The sequence below is a fragment of the Hemitrygon akajei genome, chromosome 4 (genome assembly GCF_048418815.1).
Source record: "Hemitrygon akajei chromosome 4, sHemAka1.3, whole genome shotgun sequence".
Taxonomy (NCBI): Eukaryota; Metazoa; Chordata; class Chondrichthyes; order Myliobatiformes; family Dasyatidae; genus Hemitrygon; species Hemitrygon akajei.
Window position 1 is genome coordinate 66,515,762 of NC_133127.1, and position 21,637 is coordinate 66,537,398.

Below are 21,637 nucleotides of genomic sequence, written 5' to 3' on the forward strand. Positions count from 1 at the left end.
AGTATCTATCATCATTGGTGTCAGTTGCCCTTCTAACATAACCTGAACAATGGGTTCCTCATCTGCCTCCCTTGTTATCATTGGGTAATGTCCCTTCCCACTCAAGTTCTCGGGGCACCCCTAATACCTTGCATAGGGGTTCACAGGTCCGCTTGGGCCTGTGAAGGCTGGTCCTTGGCTAAACTCTAGTTCCCTTGTTCCCTTCTTATCGGTTCCTGCTGGTGTGTGACAGGCCATAGTGTAAACGGACAATCTCTTCTCATGTTACCTGGCTCATTACATTCCCAGCACAATCTCTCTACCTCTCTTTCCCACTGTTTCCTCACTGGTCCCCTTTGCCCATAGCTCCTCTGTCCCCCTCCTTGGGACTTCCAGTCCTGTCTGGGCTGTTTGAATTCAGTCTGTTCCTGATAGGGCATTTGTGGGAATGCTCCCTCAAAGACAATTATTGGCATGGGGTTTTCCAGCCCTTGTCTTACAGTATGATATATACTGTATATCCATAGAGCAGTGCTTTGTCCAGTTCGATGGCTGTACTTGAACTGGTGGTTGCTGGCAGCATCTTTTTGTTTTTCTCTTTTTCCTTTTTGAGTTCTTCGAGCTGCATTTGTATTAACTTTCTTTGCACCTCTTCCTGCTGCTCAGCCAACCTTCGTTTGTCTTTCCGGTATTTTTCAACCGCATGGACTACATGGTCGCTAAATTCTTGTGGGGTCATTGACATCAGCCCAACCACTTCCTCCAGTTTAGATTTTACTTGTGGAGGCATTGCATCCAAAATGCTATGTCGGAACAGTGAGGTCATAAATAAGCTATTCTCCACCTCTTGCTCAGTCTCCAGTCTCCACCTTTTCAACTGGTTTTCTACGTAGGCTGCTGGGTTTTCAGTGTCTCCCAGTGGATCCCCTTTTAAGGCTTTGGGGTCCACTTTGGGTGGATAAAGCTTTCTGAGGGCCTGCCATATCCTCTGCCTCACTCTGTCAAACCCATCTCCATCAGTTCTTGGGTCGTTTGAGTTTACTATGCCAGCCATTTCCATTAGTTTGTTAAATTTGGAGGTTCCCATCAACCTTATCAACAGTGCCTTCAAATCTCCCATAGCCAATAATCGTCCCGCTGTTTCTTCTTCAAAGGCTCTAATCCATTTCCCTGCTCCTTCATGTAAATTGGGCAGAGTGTTTTTCAGCCCTTCTAGGTCCTGGGATCCCCAAGGGATATACTGCACTTGTCCTGATCCTTTAACTAACAACGGCATCATTCTTCCTCCTTCTTCCCACCTGCCCTGGCTCTTCTCCTCACCTGACTCCCCATCTGTCTCAGGGTATGTCTTTACTGCCTCCCACACAAATGTCTCCGGGGTCCTGCTTTTCCCTCGGTCTCCCTGTGGAGTCCTTCCTTTCTGTCTTGATTCAATACTTGGTTGGCCCCTGGAGTATTTTTCACATCTCCTCTGGCAATCCCCTCTCAGTAACTTATCTAGCTCTCTCTCTACTTCCGCAAGTCACTCCCCTACTGCCTCCTTCTGCTCTTCTAGGTTTCTGCCTCCTACCTCTTCCCCACAAATTCTCACATCCTCTCTCTCTCTCTCTCTCCACTTAACTCTTGCTCCTCCAATGAGTCACTTTCTTTTCTAGTCTGTTTATTTCTATAGTATAACCGATACTCCTCATACTCCTTTACCTCTCTCAAGTATTTCATCCGTTCAATCTCTTCTCCCTTTTCTCTCTGTACCTGTTCTATCTTTATCCTTTCTGCCTGTATCTCCTTCCATATCGCCGCTTTTTCCTTCTCGTATTGTTTTTTTTCCTCCTCATTATCCCAAACCTGTACTTCTCCCTGCATGTTTACTGTTCCCGTCAGCAGGGGGCACTGCTTAGGGGTTCCTTCCTCATTATAGGGAGGGGGCTTTTCTGTTTCTTTCGCATCTGGGTACAGAGCCGAAGCCAGCTTCTCACCGTACCCTCCTCTCTCTTTAACAAGCTGTTTCTCCAGCACCTTAGTGTCTTCCTCGCTTGTAATCAATATTCTACCTGTCTTCCTCAGCCTTTCCCCCTCCGTTCTGAAGAGTTTTAGCACTTCCACTTCTCGTTCTCTTTTTTGCCCTCTTTTCTTAGATTTATCTTTTGGTTTGTAATTTTTAATTGCACACATTTCTTTGCACAAACTTACATCAAACGTTCCTTCTCTTGGCCACTTTGTGACCAGGTTTTTGGTTCTTTTTTCCCATTTTTCTGAAGTTTTTGTAATCTCATTTTTAATTAACGGGAATTTTTTGCTCAGAATCTCTACTGCTGTTCCTTTACCTGTCATATTATTCTCTCTTTTTAAGGTATTTCAGAGATTCACAGTTTGTTTACTGGATAATATTATTTACTCTAATTCTACACCTAGTCCTAGTCTAACACCACGTGGACTTTTTCTTCCTAGTCTAACACCACGTGGACTTTTTCTTAACTAAACTTACTCTAATTCTACGCCTAGTCTATTTTCCTTTCCCTGCCCGTTCAGCCCTTCGTTTCATACGAAGCGGTACCCACAGGGATTTACCAACACCACGTGGACTTTTTCTTAACGTCTTATTAACTTATTTGTACTTACCCTCACTGCAGTGTTCTTGATCAATCCTCTGAGCCTCCTCTGTTAACCCCCAATTCTGCCAGATTCTTTGGACCGGAGAGACCCTTCGGCAGTGGTTTCACACTTCTGAGACTCCAAGACCTCCCCAAAGCCAACAGAATTCTTAGTCCAAATTGTCGCAAAAAGCGCTTACCTTTTGTTTGGGTGCACCCTTAATTCTGTTAGCCTTGTGGGGGTCCCTAGAGGACCGGGAAGCGTCCCCAATCTGCTGTTTCCTTTCCGCGGGTCTCTATCCGGTCCTGCCGCGGTCGCCAATTTTGTCGTGGTTTCTCGTGCCCCACAAATGACCAGGAGACGCAGAAGATTCTTCAAGAAGGGTTAAACTTTAATTTGCAAATCAAAGCTGAGACAGTCATTGAGCTAGTCGCTGATTGCCCACCGATCCCCGGACACAGCATTTTTTATAGCAATCTCCTGGTCCAGTTGTATTAGCATATGTAATCGATCTATAGTTGCGTATTACACGTACCTCACGTACATCATGTCCCTATTGTTTCTACCCATTGACTTAATCATGTTCTAATCTACATCTCTTTAGCCGCCTCTCATTAACATACCATTGTCTTCTACATTTTTAGGATTTTAGTCTCCTACCAAATTGGGTACATGCATAGCAAATAATAGTCCTAGGATTTATGACTTAATTATGTTCTAATCTATATCTCTTAGCTACTTCTCATTAGCACACCATTGTCTTCTACATTTTTAGGATACATGCATAGCAAATAGCAAACTCAGAACTGACCAATGTTCTAATCTACATTTCTGTAGCTACCTCTCATTAACACACCATTGTCTTCTACATTCTTAAGATTTCATTCTCCTACACATGCATATCAAATAGCAAGTTTCAAAACTGACTTCATAGTTTTATTTATACTTTTATACTCCAATATTACCCAGTTGGAATATAAGGTGTTATTCCTTCAACCTGAGTGTGGACTCATCACAACAGAGAGGCCATGGATGGATCTATGGGAATGGGAAGTGGAACTAAAATGGGTGGCCACTGGGAGATCCCACTTCTTCTGATCTCCTACACCTGCCTCTACACCACCTCCCTCAATACCATTCAGGGCCCCAAACAGTCTCTCCAGGTGTGGTGATACTGTTGGAGTCATAAACTGTATCCAGTGCTCCCGGTGTGGCCTCCTGTATATTGGTGAAAACTGACGTAGATTGGGAGACCGCTTCACCAACCGCCTGTGCTCTGTCTAGCAGAAGTGGGATTTCCCCATGGTCACCTGTTTTAATTTCACTTCCCATTCCCATTCCAACATGTCCATCCATGGCTTCCTCCACTGTTACGATGAGGCCACACTCAGGTTGGATGAACAACACCTTGTATTCCAACTGGGTAGCCTTCAACCAGATTGCATGAACATCCAAGGGTCAAGGGATATGGGGAGAAGGCAGGAACGGGGTACTGATTGTGGATGATCAGCCATGATCACAGTGAATGGCGGTGCTGGCTCAAATGGCCTACTCCTGCACCTATTGTCATTTCTCAAACTTCTGATAATACCTTTCCCTCCCCTTCACCATTCCCCATCCCCTTTTCCCTCTCTCAATTTGTCTTCTTGCCTGTCTGTTGCCTCCCTTTTGATGCTCCTCTCCTCCCCACTTTTCTTTCTTCCATGTCCTTCTGTCCTCTCCTATCAGACTCCCCCTTCTCCAGTCCTGTATCTTTCACCAATCAACTTCCTCACTCTTATTTCATCCCTCCCACATCACCTATCACCTTGTGTTTCTCTCTCCCCAACCCCCTTTTTTTTCAAACCTACTCCTCATTTTTTTTTTTTGTCCAGTCCTGCCATAGGATCTCGGCCCGAAACGTCAACTGTGCTTCTTTTTCCCCCCTTCGATGCTGCCTGGTCTGCTGAGTTCCTCCAGCATTTTGTGTGATGCTTTGAATTTCAGCATCAGCAGATTTTTTCCCCTTGTTTGATCTGCCCATATTTTGAATAGTGCTATTATTTGCAACCAGATGAGGAAATTAATGATGTAAAAGTAACATGACTTCACGTGGAGCATTCATCAAAAATCAGTCATCTTAATAGCCTTGGTTTTATGCTTGATTATTCTAAGCATGTCAGCATTCCAAATAAATGAATCCAAGTGTGTGCTGAAATGAGAGTAGGAAAATTGATGGCATCGTTTAATCTCTACATAAAAACATTAAGAATAGCATCACAATGAAATGGTCCATTAGACTAGAAGTAAAGTTCATTGTTTTTGTACAGTGGTATTTTGGCACCAGGCATATATTTCATCATAAATACAAATATTTTAAGTTAATTGTAAGCTGTTGAAAGGGAAAAGGGAATGTTTTGTATTGTGATGCAATGTTATGATCTAGAATAGATCTAGACGTTTTGTACATTACTGACTGATGTTGATCATCAAGTTTGCATGAGTTGATTTGGGGTAATCCTTAAGTAGGGTCACAGTTTACAGTAATAGGTCAAAACATTGCTTTGATCACTATGTAAAATCAATTCCATGGCTTGTCATGTAAATTTATTTATTATGGGATTGTGGTCCTACAAAAATAAACATAAAAAAATAAGAGATGCCTCTTTTATCACTAATTTTTATTCCAACGCCAACAAATTATATTCAATACAACCAGTTGCCGATTACATTTTGACTGTTTAACCCAGCCACCCCCCTCCCCTCGCCCCTCCACCAACCAACTGAATAGTGGTGCATACACAGACAGAGCATTCCTGTTTTAACAGAAGATCTTTTAAGTTTGTTACGTACCCCGTAACTGGGACACTTACCAGCAAAGATAGAGCGGTCCGTTGAAGTCTGATAGTACTATTTTAAAAAGTATTTATTGATAAAGGGGCACAAAAATAAGATTAATGCAAACATACAGATAATATACGTCGTCAGTACTAAATCTAAAAGCGCGGATATAATAATGATCAATAAGAAATAGCTCTATCGTTGTCTAGGGGATGCTGTATTGTCCGATGGAAAAATAAAAGTCACTGTCATTCAAGCTGCAGCTCTTTGGGTTTAAGAGAGACGGTTTTAAACTTGCCCGGGTCTTTTATGATGCCAGTCCTTTGAGTCGGGGGAGTTGATTTCCCCGTTGTTAGTTCAAAGCCATTTTCGTGGTACCAGCCACCAGTCCCAGGCAACGGAACTGAACGCACGTGGCTTCCTTCAAATGGCTTCCTGCTATTACGGGATCGCTAGCGTTTCTTCTGGTGCGTCTGAGGGGCTGTTCCTATAGCCCCTCTTTTATCCTGACTCGCAGGGTCGTAGATGTCAATCAGGTTGGGGGATGATGCAATCTCTCCCCTTCACCCAGCCCACTTTGCCCGAGGGCTCTCACGTAGCATAGGATCTCAATCCACAAATGTGTCTCCAAGAGACAATGGCCATGTCTCGTGATTTTACATCGCCGGGGAACGAGGCATTCTGCACGTCTCTCTCTCATTTCCTGGGTCCCCTGACCCAATCCAATAGTGATCTTGCGATTCTCACAAAGGAGGGGACTGCGGGCATAACAAGTTGGACATCAAATTTGTTTACATTAAGATTGTGTTTGGTCGCGCATCATTTACTCTTGTTGATGATTATTCCAGGTAACTGCATAAGAAATCTAAAACATTTGAACACTTGCAGGGAGAGTTTAATCCTCTAACATTAAATGATACAATAGTAAGATTTTCTAATTTATCTGTGGTGCTCATCTTCCCCTGGATCTGTTGTAAGTTGGTGGTGGAACCCCCTTCCCACCCCCCTTCCCATCACCCCTCCCATTCAACCCTTTACTTTGTAACATCTGAGAGTGTCACTTAGTAATGCCAGACACTGAACATTAACTGCCCCCCTCTAGCACCAACACATTAGAAAGGCAAAGCGTTTCTCATAGACAATCATATCAAAGAGACAAGAAAAAAAACCTGGTCAAACCTGTTAACCTATATAATCAAAACCATTCCCGTCTCAAATATAGTGTAACACATAATTAAGACCCCAACAGCTCTCTTGCAGGAGACTGTTGCTTTAATACACCGTCGCTTAGTGATAACGCCAGTGATGTCTTCATCTCGTGCCCAGGAATGTAAACAAGTCTACTGGAGATATAACCTGAAATAAACATGTACAACAAAAGTTATTCAGAACAAACTGCTGTTTTTCAGCTTCATTCTTGATGAGTATGACATTTGGGTGTGTTGAATATCACCTTAGAAAGTAAAAGATAAAAAGTATATTCTAGGCGGACTTGTATCACCTGACCATGTTATCCTTGTGCTAACAAGATAACTGAGCCATTGCCTTAAAACGCTGACCTGCAATACTCAGAAACAAACTGGCCCCTTAATTAACTAAATACAAAAGTGCATCGAATGACTTTCCAATAAAAGAATAACCAGGAAACTTCACACCCAGGACGTTAACTTGCCCGTGCCTTTTAGACTGTGCATACAGGCTTGTCTGAGCTCTTATTGCAGTTCCATCTCCTCCCGAGGGTTGTGTGGACTTTGCCCAGGGTCTTCTTCCATATCTCCCAGCACTGATGATTTCAGGGCTTTTGCTTCCTCTGCCGAGTTAAACAACATCTTCATGCCCTTGATATTCACACTCAAAATCACCAGGTATATGAGGAACGAGTCGATCCCCTTCTGTCGAAGCTTAGCACGGATCTCCTTGTATCCCTGCCGATCCTGCATCGTGCCGGGGCTGTAGTCAGTGGAGAACTGCAGCTGGGTGCCATCAGGTTTGGCTTTCCCTGCGCCCTCCAGACTAGCCTGTCGGTCGGTGTATCATAGAAGCCTAAAAACTATGGTCTGTGGTCTTGAGGTGTTGTTGGAAAAGATCCTATGTGCTCTATCAATCTCCAATGGAGTGCTGTGGGAACTCTTGAGTGCAGGAATCCAATTAGGCAGCATCCCCTGGAGGTAGCCTCTTGGATTGTTGCCCTCAGCGCCTGTCGCTAAGTTAACCAGCTGCACATTGTTTCTTCTGGATCTATCCTCCAAGTTGTTTAACTTCTTCCACATCTCAGTCACCTCAGTGAGACAGGAGTTAGTAACTTTCTCGTCCTTGCGTAAGCTAACCTGAATGTTGTCTATTTTGTTGAAGACTCTGCTAAACTGTTCCTAAACGTGGTGGTGCAGATCCTGAGGCTGCAGTACCTTTTCTGCAGCAGTGAGAAGGGAGTATGGCATGTATGGTGTGGGTCCCTGATGATAGATGCAGCTTTCCTGCAATTGTGTTCCATGTAGATATGCACAATGGTAGGGCGGGCTTTACCCGTGTTGGACTGGGCTGTATCCACTACTTTTTGTAGGTTTTTCCATGCAAGTGCATTGGTATTTTCATACCAGGCCTTGATGCAACTAGTCAATATACCTTCCGCCATACAACTATAAGAGGTTTGTCAGATTTTTAGATGACATCGAAACTTTGCAAACTTCTAAGAAAGCAGGCGCACTGCCGTGCTTTCTTCATAATGGCACTTGTGTGCTAGACTCATGATAGATCCTCAAATGATAATACTGAGAAATTAGAGGTGTTGACCCTCCCTCTCCACCTCTGATCCCCTGATGAGGACTGGCTCCTAGACCTCCAGCTTCCTCCAGAAGTCAATGATCCATCTCCTTGGTTTGCAATATTGAGCCACTCAGCCAGATTTTCAGTCACTTTCCGACTGATGAAGAATCAGTCCATTCTGAGTAACGTGCACAATGCTGGAAAACCCAGCAGGTGAAGCAGTATTTATGGAAGGAAATGAATAGTAAATGTTTCAGGCCATGATCCTTCAGTGTTGACTGTTCATTTCCCTCAAGAGATGCTACTGAACCAGTGTTTTGTGCGTGTTGCTCAATATTTCCAGCATCTAGAGAATTTTTTGAATTTTTCTTTATCCTGTCACACTTTTGTCGCTGAGCTCTGTTGCTACATGCCATCTGGGTGTTGGACTTTTGAGTGAATATTAAATGAACACCTGGCACCAGAACCAATGCCATGCTCATTGTTTAGCTTTTGAGTTGTATCTTCGGAAGATAAGAAGTTATGCAAAGTGCTTCATCTTAACCACTGTGTTTTACTCATTTCACTTTATTTCCAGTATGCTTTCTTAAACTCTAATTAGTACGTCTACAACCTGTTTATGAATCATGTGATCAGCTATCTTGCTCATAAAATATAAAATGTAATCAGCCATTTAGGATAGAAATCATAATGCAAATATTTTCTAGGAAGTAAACTCTTTACTATCTTGTGCATTTGATCTTGGTGCTAACTGTCTTCCTTCTACCTTTAGCATTAGATGTGTGATACAGTATTGAATTGACTATCACCTACATCCCTCAAATACATGAGGAATAAAAATCTTTGTTATGCTGCCATTCAAATGTGCAATTTTAGTAATTTATTATAAACATTATGTACAACAGGACAGTCAATATAACATTGAAGTACAGTAGTGTCAGCATGAATTAATCAGTCTGATGGCCTGGTGGAAGAAGCTGTCCCCGGAGCCTGTTGGTCCTGGCTTTTATGCTGCAGTACCGTTTCCTGGATGGTAGCAGCTGGAACAGTTTGTGGTTGGGGTGACTCGGGTCCCCAATGATCCTTCAGACCCTTTAAATGTCCTGAATAGTGGGAAGTTCACATCTACAGATGCGCTGGGCTGTCTGTACCACTCTCTGCAGAGTCCTGCGATTAAGGGAGGTACAGTTCCCATACCAGGCAGTGATGCAGCCAGTCAGGATGCTCTCAATTGTGTCCCCTATAGGAAGTTCTTAGAATTTGGGGAGCCATACCAAACTTCTTCAACCGTCTGAGGCGAAAGAGGCGCTGTTGTGCCTTTTTCACCACCCACAGCCGGTGTGTACAGACCACGTGAGATCCTTGGGGATGTTTATGCCAAGGAACTTAAAGCTGCTCACCCTCTCAACCCCAGATCCATTGATGTCAATAGGAGCCAACCTGTCTACATTCCTCCTGTAGTTCACAACCAGCTCCTTTGTTTTTGCCACATTGAGGGAGAGGTTTTTTTCTTGACACCACTGTGTCAGGGTGACAACTTCTCTATAGGCTGCCTCATTATTATTTAAGATTAGGCCAATCAGTGTAGTGTCATCAGCAATTTTAATTAGCATATTGGAGCTGTGGGTGGCAACACGGTCATGGGTATACAGAGTGGAAAGGAGGGGGCTTAGTACACAGCCCTGAAGGGCAGGGGGCAGAGGTGAGGGAGCCCACTCTTGCCACCTGCTGGCAATCTGACAGGAAGTCCAGGATCCAGGTACACAAGACAGAGTGAAGACCGAGCTCTCTGAGCTTCTTGTCAAGCCTAGAGGGAATTATGGTACTGAATGCTGAACTGTAGTCCAAGAACAGCATTCTCACATAAGCATCCCTCTTCTTTAGGAGTGTAAGGACAATGTGTAGAGCTGTGGCTATTGCGTCATCTGTCGATTGGTTGTGTCGGTAGGTGAGTTGTAGGGGGTTCAGTCTGGGTGGTAGCAAACTGCAGATGTAGTCCTTGACCAGCTTCTCAAAGCATTTGCTTATTATTGAGGTGAGTGTGACAGGATGCCAGTCGTTCAGACATGTTACCTTGGGCCTTTTAGGTACAGGGACAATGGTGGATGTTTTGAAGCAGGAGGGCACTCTGCACTGGGAGAGGGAGAGATTAAAAATGTCTGTAAACACACCTGCCAGTTGTGCTGTGCACATCCTGAGTACCCGCCCTGGATGCCGTCCGGTCCCGCAGCCTTGCGACTGTCCACCTGTTGGAAACACCCGCGTACTTTGGCCTCAGAGATGACCAAGCTACTGGTCACATCATCTGCAGGTCTCCTTAGGGGCACATTGAATCGAGAGTAAAAAGATTTAGCTTGTCTGGGAGAGAGGCATCGATGTTGGAAACTCCACTGTGCTTAGCTTTGAAGTCTGCAGACCTCGCCATGAGCTGCATGTGTTGTTGGTAGAAAGTCGAGTCTGAACCTGGTCTCTATTATTACTTCGTTGCCTTGGTGACTCTCCACAGACCGTCACTGCATTTCTTGAACTCTAGCTGATTACCAGCAATGCAAGCTCTATCGCGCACGGTAAGTGCTGCTTGCATGGAACAGCCATAGCACTGAGGAATATAAATTACTTTCTTTGTCTTGTCCTTCGTGTATTCTAACTTTAGTGCACTTCTGTTAGTATTAAATTATGGAATGAATTATAGGATTAAACTCTGTTTTGTTATACGCTCATATCAGCAAACTGTCAGTGGGTGATTTGTAGCAAAGACGTCTGCAGTGTGTTTTCACTGGCACTCGTGGCTGCTAAAATTGATATTAGCTGATTGAATGAAGAAATAAACCTCGAGACTATATGGTTAAGTAAAATCCAAATGATTTCTAAGTTTTTTTTCCCTTTTATGACACAGAAGGTGGCCATTCAGCCCAACAAGATGATCCCTGCTCTCTCACCCACTTACTCCCTTGTGACCTATTTTTCCTCACATGCTCATCAACTCCAACCCCATTCTCCTACTACCAATTTATACTTAAGGCAATTGATAGTAGCCAAGTTCCCTATCAGCATCTGTGTCTTTGGGATGAGGAAGAAAACCCAGTTAGTCACAGGGAGTTCATACATACTCTTTTCACAGAAAGTTCTAGAAGACGGGATCAAAGCCAGACGTACAAAAAAGCTGGATGAACTCAGCAGGATGATCAAAGCCAGGTGGCTGCAGCTCCCACCAGGGATTCATTTACTTACTTTATCCTTCTAAGAATGAACAAATGACATTGAAGAACACACAAAGTGCTTCTCTGGATTTCCAGCATCTGCAGAATCTCCTGTGTAAATGACAGTGAATGTTTTATTGTATGCTCAGATGAACTTGCAGTGCTGTGTGAATGAGTGTCTACGTGAAGAATACATATTGAAAGCTATCTTGTGCAAAACTAGAAGCAGATCAATTACTTCATTCAAACTATTTCTTATTTACAATAATTTTTGTTTATTGTGATGATTATCCATGTGGAATGAAAATACGGCAACCTCCCTTCTCCATGAATCACAATCCAGCATTCATGCTCTTGAAATATTTCCCTTACTTTTAATGAATTGTAAAGCTCTGTTTTGTTAGGAAGAAGTGCTCAATATTAATACAAAACTAATAGTTCTGAGACTAAATGTTATACGAATAGGCAGTGTGCAATATGAAAGTGCAAGTGTGGTGTTACGTTTGTTCTTTAACAAAGACAAACTTTGTGTTGGTAAAAATGCTGGAACTATTTTATTTACAGAATGGGTTCAGCTCAATCACATTTTTACTTGGAAACTTCAGCCCACCGAGAGTGTGTCTGTGTCCCATTTGCCAGTGGCACTTTGGGTTTCAGGTGAACCACCTGCATTGCACAGTGGGAACTGAAGTTCTTAATTATATACACAGATAACACGTAGCTGAAAGACTGGTAGAGAAGTGGAGACTCAATTTATATTGGACACAGATATCATCACTGTTGTGACAAGTTTCTCCATCTGAGTCAGAGAGGATTTCTTTTAAATGACAGGGATTTAATAACAATATTTTAAGGCTGGGGTTCCCCGCCTTTCTTATGCCATGGACCAATACCATTAAGCAAGGTGTTAGTGGACCCCAGGTTAGGAACTGCTGGTTTAAGGATCAACATTATTTACCATATGCATTTACATGTACCATAAATTTGCTGTGTTGTGTGGTGCAAGATGCAGCAAAAATAAATTCAATGATAAAGAGTTATACAAAAAGTTTCGAGGTTGAAGTACAGATATTGAATAAAATGTTCTTGAATGCAGCCATGCGTTTACAATGTAAACAGCTTTATCATAAGTGGTTTTAAGTGTTTACAGTGCAGTGATTTGGGAGGGGTAATAGATAAAGGGGCCAAGGGCACCTAACTAGAATGGTTGATCAGATTAACTGCCTGGACGAAGAAACTTTTAAAAGTTTTTATTTTTGTTAAGTTTTTGTTTTAATAGCTTCATGGTGCTTTTAGGAAGGGAGTTTTTGGAAAAGCTGGGTGGTTAGTGTCCACAATAATTTTCCTGCTTCTTTTTCCTGGCCACATACCAGCCCTGCAGTGATGGGAGTCTGCAGCTGATGACCCAGCATTTTGCTGTAGATTCTGTTTATTGTGAGAGGATGCTGCAGCGATCCAGACAGTGACAGCTGGAGTGGGGATACTCTCTATGATGACAGTGTAGAATAGTACCAGTATGTTCCAGGAAATGGGGAGTTTTACCACCCTCCACAAGAAGTACATCCTCGGCTGAGCCTTTTTGTTATTTGTGACAACCTTTGTTGATCTATCTAAAACTGGATCTAGACAAAAGTTAAAATCTCCACCTATTAATATTTTGTCATGTGCATTAGCCAAATTCAAAAAGACCTCTTGTATAAATTTTACATCATTTTCATTTGGTGCATAAATATTCATAAGAGTCCATAGTTCTGAAAAAATTTGACAATGTATAATTACATATCTCCCTGCCGAATCAATTAATACGTTTTATATTTTAATTGGTAAATTTTTATTAACCAAAATTGCAACTCCTCTCGCCTTTGAATTAAATGAAGCTGCAATAACATTTCCAACCCAGTCTCTTTTTAATTTCTGATGTTCTATGTCTGTTAAATGTGTTTCTTGTAAAAAAAAAGCTATATCTGTTTTCATTTTTTTAATGTATGTTAAAATTCTTTTTCTTTTCACCAGTCCATTAAGCCCATTAAAATTAAAAAATTCAGTAAATTAGTCATTATTTTTAATTATGTTACTCCAATCTATAATAATACCTAATCTTTCAACTTTCGTGGTATCTTCGGAAATCTTTAAAAAATTCTCCATGTTGCTATGTGTGTCCCCGCCGATCATCCAGGCAGAAAGATAGAAGAAAAATAGAGTATAAAGAGAAAACAAAATACCCCCCTACTAATGTTGTGAAAAAAAACCACAACATTACCCCCCTCTGTTGTACGGGTCATGGCAATCGCCATGATTACACACGTGAATCCCGTAGTAATTGATCCAAAGCTCCCCAGCCCCCCCACAACATAAAAAAGTATAAGAAGAAGAAAATACTATTCTCAATTAGTATTTCTGAAATTTTGCTTTTCTCCCCTGTATCATCCTTAAGTGGCCATCACTTCCATTCACTGTCTCTATCTTCATCTTTAATCCATTACACTTGGAAGTCTCTATGTGTAATTAGTGAATAAATGGAAGTTTTTGTGCAAACTCCTCCGCTTCTCGATAATCGGTAAAAAATCTTCTTTTTCCTTCCTCCAAAAAAATTATCAGTGCTGCTGGGTGACGCATTATAAATTTATAACCCTTTTCCCATAAAACTTTTTTCGCTGGGTTTAATTCCTTCTTTCTCTTCAAAAGGTTATAACTTATATCAGGATAAAAAAGAACTGCCTTCCCTGCTATCATCAATGGCCCATTTCTCTTTTTGGCACATTGGGCAGCCGCCTTCAGGATCTTTTCTTTGTCTTGGTATCTTAAGCATTTTATCAAAATTGATCGTGAATTTTGATCAGCTTGAGGTCTTGACCTTAAGGCTCTATGAGCCCTTTCAATTTCAATTAGAGTTTCTCCTTCCATTCCCAATTTTTCAGGGATCCATTTTTGAAAAAAATTTATTGGATCTTCTCCTTCTATATCTTCTTTAAGTCCAACAATTTTAATATTGTTTCGTCTACTAAAATTTTCAAGCTTATCAATTTTTTCCATAAATTGTTTTCTTTCTGATGTCCAGGCAGTAATATCATCTTCCATTTTATTCATTCTTTCAACCATGTCTTCCATTGTAGTTTCCAAATCTATAATTCTCTTTTCCATTTTTTCCTGTCTTTTTGTCATTTTATCAAACATAATCTCCATATTTATCACTTTTTTTTATTACTTTTAATGCATTTAATTTTTCTAATTTACGCATTATTTGTATCAAAGTCTTTTCTATATTTCCAGAAAAACTTTTACCTCCATCTTCGTCTGATTTTTCCAGAGAATCTGAATCTACCTCAGATTCACTTTCACTTTCAGTTTCAATTGTAACTGGGATTTGTAGTTCTGGTTGCTCTCGTTTGCGCATGCTCCTTCCTTCACGTTTGCGCAGTTCTCGTTGGTCTTTTTCTTTAGAAATGGTCGATGTTGCCGCAGTTTCCTGTTCTGTATCGCCGGAGGTGAAATGTACCTCAGCCCGCGGTTCTTTGGCAGAAGTGGGCCTTGATTCTGTTCCAACTTGCGTTGTCTTCACAGTAGTTGTTTTCTTAATCTTCTGTTTGTGAGGCATAACTTGAAACAATCCGGAGTAGTTTATAAGTAACTTTTAGAAAGTATTGACTAACTTTTCTTCACTTAAACATTAATTTATTGACTTTTTTTACAGGAGAGCTGGGTTCCAGCGTCTCGATCCTACGTCATCACGTGACGCCCCAGCCTTTTTGTTATTGAAGGAGATGTAGTTCTCCCACATGAGGTTCTGCAAAATAATGATGGTTAAGAATCTGAATGTTGGAATGGTGCTACCTGCGGTGTTGCTAATGACGCGTGGGTAGAGAGGAGCCGCATTTCTCCTGAAGTTGTTATGAATAGCGGCTGTTTTGAGGGCATTTGGCTCCAAATTGTTGTGATTGCACCAGGACATCAGCTTGCTTACTTTCTAGTAGTACTTGGATCTGTAGCCTCTGGTGGTTAGTCCAGTGACAGTGGTGTCATCTGCACACTTTATCAGCTGAACTGATGGATCTCTGGAGACGCAGTCATTAGTGCATAGAGAAAATAGGATAGGGAGAGAACATGCTCCTGAGGCGTACCACCGCTGACTGAGCGAGATCTGGAGATGGATTTTCCTAGTCTCACAAACTGCCTCCTGTCAGTGAGGAATCTTGTGCTCCACCTGTAGATGGGACCTAGAGTGTTAAGTTTGGAGAGTTTCTCTTGCAGAAGCTCATGGATGATGGTTTGAAGGCTGAACTGAAATCAACAAAGAGAATCCTGACTTGTGTACTGGGGAATCGAGGCTTTGTAGTATGAAATCTAGACTGGTATTAACTTGCATCATCTACAGATCTGGTGGCTCTGTATGCAAACAGCAGATCTAGAAAATTTTAAGTTATGGATTTGAGAAATGACACAATCAGCCTTTCAGAAGTTTTCAGTATGACTGAATTGCGTGTATCTTGACTGTTGTCATTCAGTCCCATGATCTTTGATTTTCTTTGGGGAGGGTGGGTCTGGAATGAAAACAGATTACTTGAAACATGCTGAAACAGTGCATAGTTAGAGAGACTGATTGAAAATGTCTGTGAAAACTGTAGATAACTGGTTAGCACAGTGTTTAAGGATGGCAGAGGAGAAGGAATCGGGGCCTGCAGCTGCCTTGGTATTTTTCTTGCTGAAAAGATTTCTCACCCCCCCCCCCCCCCCGCCACCTTCCTTGACGACAAAGGGTCTGGCTGAACAGGCAGTCGAGAGGGTTCTTGAAGTGTGATCTGCAAGTTAAATCTACAGTGGAACTTGTTCAATCAGTTTGGGAGGAGTGGGGTTAGTGGGCCAGGGTGGGTGTCTTGTATTTGTAGTTGGTAATGAACTGAAGACTTTTCCAGGCTGAAGAACATTCTCCTGCAGAACACTAGTTTTCCAGCTTGACTGAATATTAGTAAATATTCAGTCAAATTGGTATGGAACCCAAATGTATTGATGACATTTAAGTTCAGACATAGTAGAAGTAACCTTCTGTTCATCTGTTTCATAACAGAAGCTACAAAGTAAACAAGGCAACAATTAAAACAAGCTTACTCAACTATAGGAGTTCAGGAATATACATTGCTGCCAAATAAAACAGGAAGTGGTTATCTTGGTGAAGATCTCAAATTACTAAAGCTGAAATTCTTCAGACTGGTGCCCTTGGGATTTAACTGATGCCAGAGCACAAAAATTGCCCCTCAATCATCTTCCTCTGAGCATGAGAATTTTTAAAAAATGCTATGTATGGGGTGGTTTGGTCCTGACTAAATATCAGGAAATGCCAATAACGATTGTATAGCTTCTCCCACCCAAGACAACTGGGCCTTCACGTAGGACTTGGATCCAGGTGCACCCTGTCTCACTGAAGGAGCTCTGTCTATGGCAAGTGTTTGGCGCCAGAAAAATAACCAGACCAATGGTGGTGGTGTCACCTAAAATCACCGAAGTCTTCGGCAGCAGGGAGATGGATTCCAAACTTTGGAGGATTGTCTTTGTACAACAACAGCAAAGGTTGTGTGACATCTCGTGTATGAATCCCATTCGGGGACACCAGTAGAGGTCAAATGCTCTTGTTAGATGTGCACTGCGGCAACAGAAGGCAACGGCAAACCACTGTTGAAATTTCTGCCTAGTCAATCATGGAAAGAAACAAAAGAAGAAAACCAGACAAAGGTGTGAATGGGGTTGATTCCAATCAGCAGAACACCTCGCTCGGTAGGGGTAGTCATAGGCTGTAGGTGACACCAGACCGTTATCCAGAGACTGTAAGCAATAAGGAAAGGCTAAGGGTAGCAACATAGAGCATCTGTACACTTTACCAGGAAGGGAAGTTGGACAACACATTAAATGAAATGAAAAGGTTGGAAGTTGATATCTTAGGCCTGTCAGAAATTAGATGGACCGTCAGTGGCAAATTCACTAAGAATAGTTCTCTGATAATGTATTCTGGAGGTCAACAGCCTATGTATGGAGTTGAATTATTGTAAACAAATAATATTGGGTGATAAAATGATATTGGGTGATATCTGACTGGCTGCTTTTAGTTAAATTAAGGGGTAACTCTTTTAACATTAGCACAATCCAAGCCTATGTGCCAACAAATAATGCAGATGAAGAAGATATCAACAAAGTTTCTGAAGATCTCGACAATGAGCAATGTAAATCTCAGGATATAAAACTAGTCATGGGAGATTTTAACTCCAAAGTTGGACAGGAAAGGTTTGATAACATCATATGACCTTTTGGATTAGGGGAGAAAAATGAAAATGGAGAAAGGTTTACTGATTGGGGTGTCAGAAACAACCAAGTGATCGCCAGTACTTGGTATAAAAACCATCCACGTAGATTGTGTGCTTGGATTACCTTGGAGATAGAACAAGGAATCAAATAGGTTTCATTACCATCAATGAACGCTTTAGAAATAATATCACAAATTCTAAAGCCTGTGATTCAGATCACCATCCAGTAATAGCTACCACCAAAACAAAATCAAAGCTGAAACGTAGAAAAAAGAGAAAGAAGTATATGTTGGGAGAACTTGAAAATGATAGCATACTTAAGCAACAATTCAAAACAGCTGTAGAAGAACACCTCAACGAAAACTAAACAACACCTATTTGGGACAGATTTAAATATGCTATACAGCAATCAGCAGAGGAGATAATCCCAGTACAAGAAATCCAGCACCAACAAGGGGTGGATAACCCAAGAAATTCTAGATCTGATGGAACAAAGAAGGTTAGTGAAGAATAATGAAGTGCAACACAGAGAGCGAGGAAGACAAACCAGTCAATTGTGCAATATTGCAAAAGAAGAATGGCTGAATCAGAAATGCAATGAAGTAGAAGGCCATATTAACAACAGCAAAGCAATGCACAAGAAAATTAAGGAAATTACTGGAATTAAGAAAACCCCCACTACAGGATGCACAAGATCAGCAGACGGATCCATACTAACAGATCCAGATAAAGTATGTGAGAGGTGGATTCAGTATATAGAGCAGCTTTTTGAAGATAATAGAGGGGAACCCCCAGATATTAAACACCCTCATTCTGCCCCACTTATTACCAAAGAAGAAATAACTAAAGCAATGAAAAGCATGAAACATGGTAAAGCCACTGGACCTAATGAAATTTCAGTGGAAATGATACAAGCCCTAGAAGATCTGGGCATAGATATTCTTTTTGAACTGTTTAATGGCATCTATGAGTCTGGTGTATTGCCTGATGTTCTCTTGAAATCAGTATTTATAACTCCGCCAAAAATTCCTGGAACTATTGACTGCGAAAATTATAGAACAATCAGTCTTATAAGTCACATAATAAAGATTTTGTTAAGAATTGTTCTGAGTCGAATTAAAAACAAGTTAAGGCCAGAAACTTTTAACTGCAATATGGGTTTATTGAGGATAGAGGAACTAGGAATGCAATTTTCATACTATGAATGCTTTTAGAAAGGGCAATTGAATATCAAAATGATGTCTTTTTATGTTTTATTGATTTCACTAAAGCATTCAACAAAGTGCAACATGAAAAATTATTTCAAATTCTTGCTAAACTAAACATTGACGGAAAGGACCAACAACTGCTTCAAAATTTATATTGGAATCAAACAGTGGCAGTAAAAATTGATGATAATATAAGCAGTTGGACTAAAATTCAAAGAGGAGTTAGACAGGGATGCGTTGCCTCACCGGAATTATTTAATATCTATAGTGAAATGATTCTCAGAGAAATAGAAGACCTAGATGGGATAAAAACTGGAGGTGTTAACATCAACAATATAAGATACGCAGACGATACCACCCTAATAACAGGTGCTGCAGAAGACCTACAAATCCTCCTAGACAAAGTAGTACAAACAAGTGCAGATTTTGCTCTAACCATCACCTGTTTTTAAAAAAAACACAAATGTATGGTAATATCAAAACAGCAGGATACTCTCAACTGCCAATTGTTTATCGGTAACCAAGCAATTGAACAAAAGACCAGCTTTAATTAAGATGCTAGAAGTAAAGTAGAAATAAAAAGAATTGCCATTGTCAAAACCAACTTCCAAAAAATGAAACCTGTTTTACCAACAGACACATTTCTATGACAACAAGGCTTAGAAAGCTAGTAAAATGTTACATCTGGTCAATCTTGCTGTATGCTTCCGAAACATGGACTATAACACTAGAACTCCAAAGAAACTTAGAAGGAACAGAAGTGTGGTTTCTTAGAAGAATGCTGAAAATATCATATAGAGATAGGGTAATTAATGAGACAGTACTCCAACATCCCCATACAAAAAGATCTTTAATGAGAACATTAAATGAGAGGAATCTTAATTTCCTGGGCCACGCCATCAGAAAGGGAGAAATAGAATACCTTACATTACAAGGCACTATGCCCGGGAAACGCAGAAGAGAAAGGCAAAGAAGAAAATATATGGACACAGTGAAAGAACTAACAAATCTAACTGGGAGAGATATCATTGATGCTGTGAGGGCTCGTTTGATGTGGGGAGCCATGATCGCCCAAGTGTGTAATGTGCAAGGCACATGAAAAAGAAGAATGCTTTTAAACTCCTCCAGGTTACATAAGTGTTCTGACAATTATCTGTAAACCAACATTTTCTTATCTCAGAAAAACAATAAGCTAAGATTGCAAAAACTTGCTTTGGGAAGTTAATTAGCCCCATATCTAAGTTACTTAATTCTAGATCTCAGATCTTAGTTAGAACTAGTTAATTAGTACTGATCAGTGCTACAGATTCAAAACATGCCAAACTACAGGAGTTATTTATTTACTGAGATAGTGTGACGTAGACACTTCTGTTCCTTCGTGCCATGCTGCCTAGAAACCCCCGATTTAACCCTTGCCTAATCTCAGGCTAATTTGCCTACCAGCTGGTACATCTTTGGACTGTGGGAGGAAATCGGAGCATCTAAAGGAAACCCAGATAGTCACACGGAGAACGTGCAAACTCCTTACAGACAGCAGAGGGAATGTGGACCACAGAATGTCAACCAGATGATGTATTTGTACTATTAGCACTGTTAATTATTAAAAAGCATGTGCAACTGCACAGAGTGCAGGTGGATTGTAATAAGTAGTAAAGGCCAGTGGGGTGATCACTGACGTAGAAGAAGGCAGGTCAGTTACATGGGGAATGTTAGCAAAGATCGGAAGACATGTTTTTAATTATAAAAACAAAGTCCAGGGAGAGGAATCGTTGCTGGACCTAATAATAAGAGAACCAATAAAGGTGAGGGAATTATACACAGATCACCTAGGCAATTACAATGAAGTATTAAAAAGTTTGAGAAAGCACAGCAACCAAAGTAATTTCGATGGGACGAAAATGGACCAAGGAACAAAAATCAGAAATATGGACCTGTGGGAAGTATTTAAAATGAAAGTCAATGCCATTCAGGTGATATATTCTTCAATGCTTTAAATAAATCCAACAAACTAGCAAAGAATGAAACACTAAAGACAAATTAAGCAGAAGAAACAAAGTCAAAGCTAAAGACAATGCTGAAACGCTAAGCCCTCATGCAATAAAATAACAAATAGCAAAAGAGAATCCAAATTTGGGGGAAAAAGTAACAAAGTAGGGAAATTATGAAGTAAGTAACAGGGCCCCAGGGTGTGCTGTAGAATAGAATGTGCATTGTTGCATAGTTCTATGAAAGAGGGGTTGAAGGTAGTCAGACTGGTCTAGGAAGAATGTCTTTAAACTGGACAGCATGCAAGGAAAGATCTACAGGAATGTTTGGAATTGGAGTACTGGAATTATGCGTAGAGGCTGGATGGGCTATACTTTTTCCATGATACATCACTAATGCTTGAGAAGATTAAAAGAAAAAGGGTATTCTAGAGGCACAAATACCAATATGACATGCCATATTTCCACTTGTCAATACTACCAGGGACACTTTTTTATAGAAATGCTGTTAGTCTGAAAGAAGTGATGCTGGGATGAAGATGGAGAAAGATTATTAATAAACTAGTCACAATTAAAAGGGAATTCCCTGGACTGCCTGGGACATGTTACAGGAGGAAAGAATGGGTCAGAATCACTGTATACATAAGCATTCTCTGGAGCAGAAAACTGGAGCCACAAATGAATGTTAGAACAAATATAACATGTCACTGCATTGTAAGTAGTTTGTTTTGCTTAAAGTAAAAGGAAATGGAAGATGATATGCTAAGTGATCGCTGAAGGTGTGTACCTGCATTGGGATT

At 41.0% G+C, this 21,637-nt stretch overlaps 1 protein-coding gene across 5 annotated transcripts in view; it reads left to right on the forward strand.

Annotated features, from left to right (window-relative positions):
• Nucleotides 1-21,637, forward strand: part of LOC140726410 (interleukin-15-like) — a 116,074-nt gene that overhangs the window by 19,183 nt on the left and 75,254 nt on the right. The gene's annotated exons all lie outside the window — the stretch shown is intronic.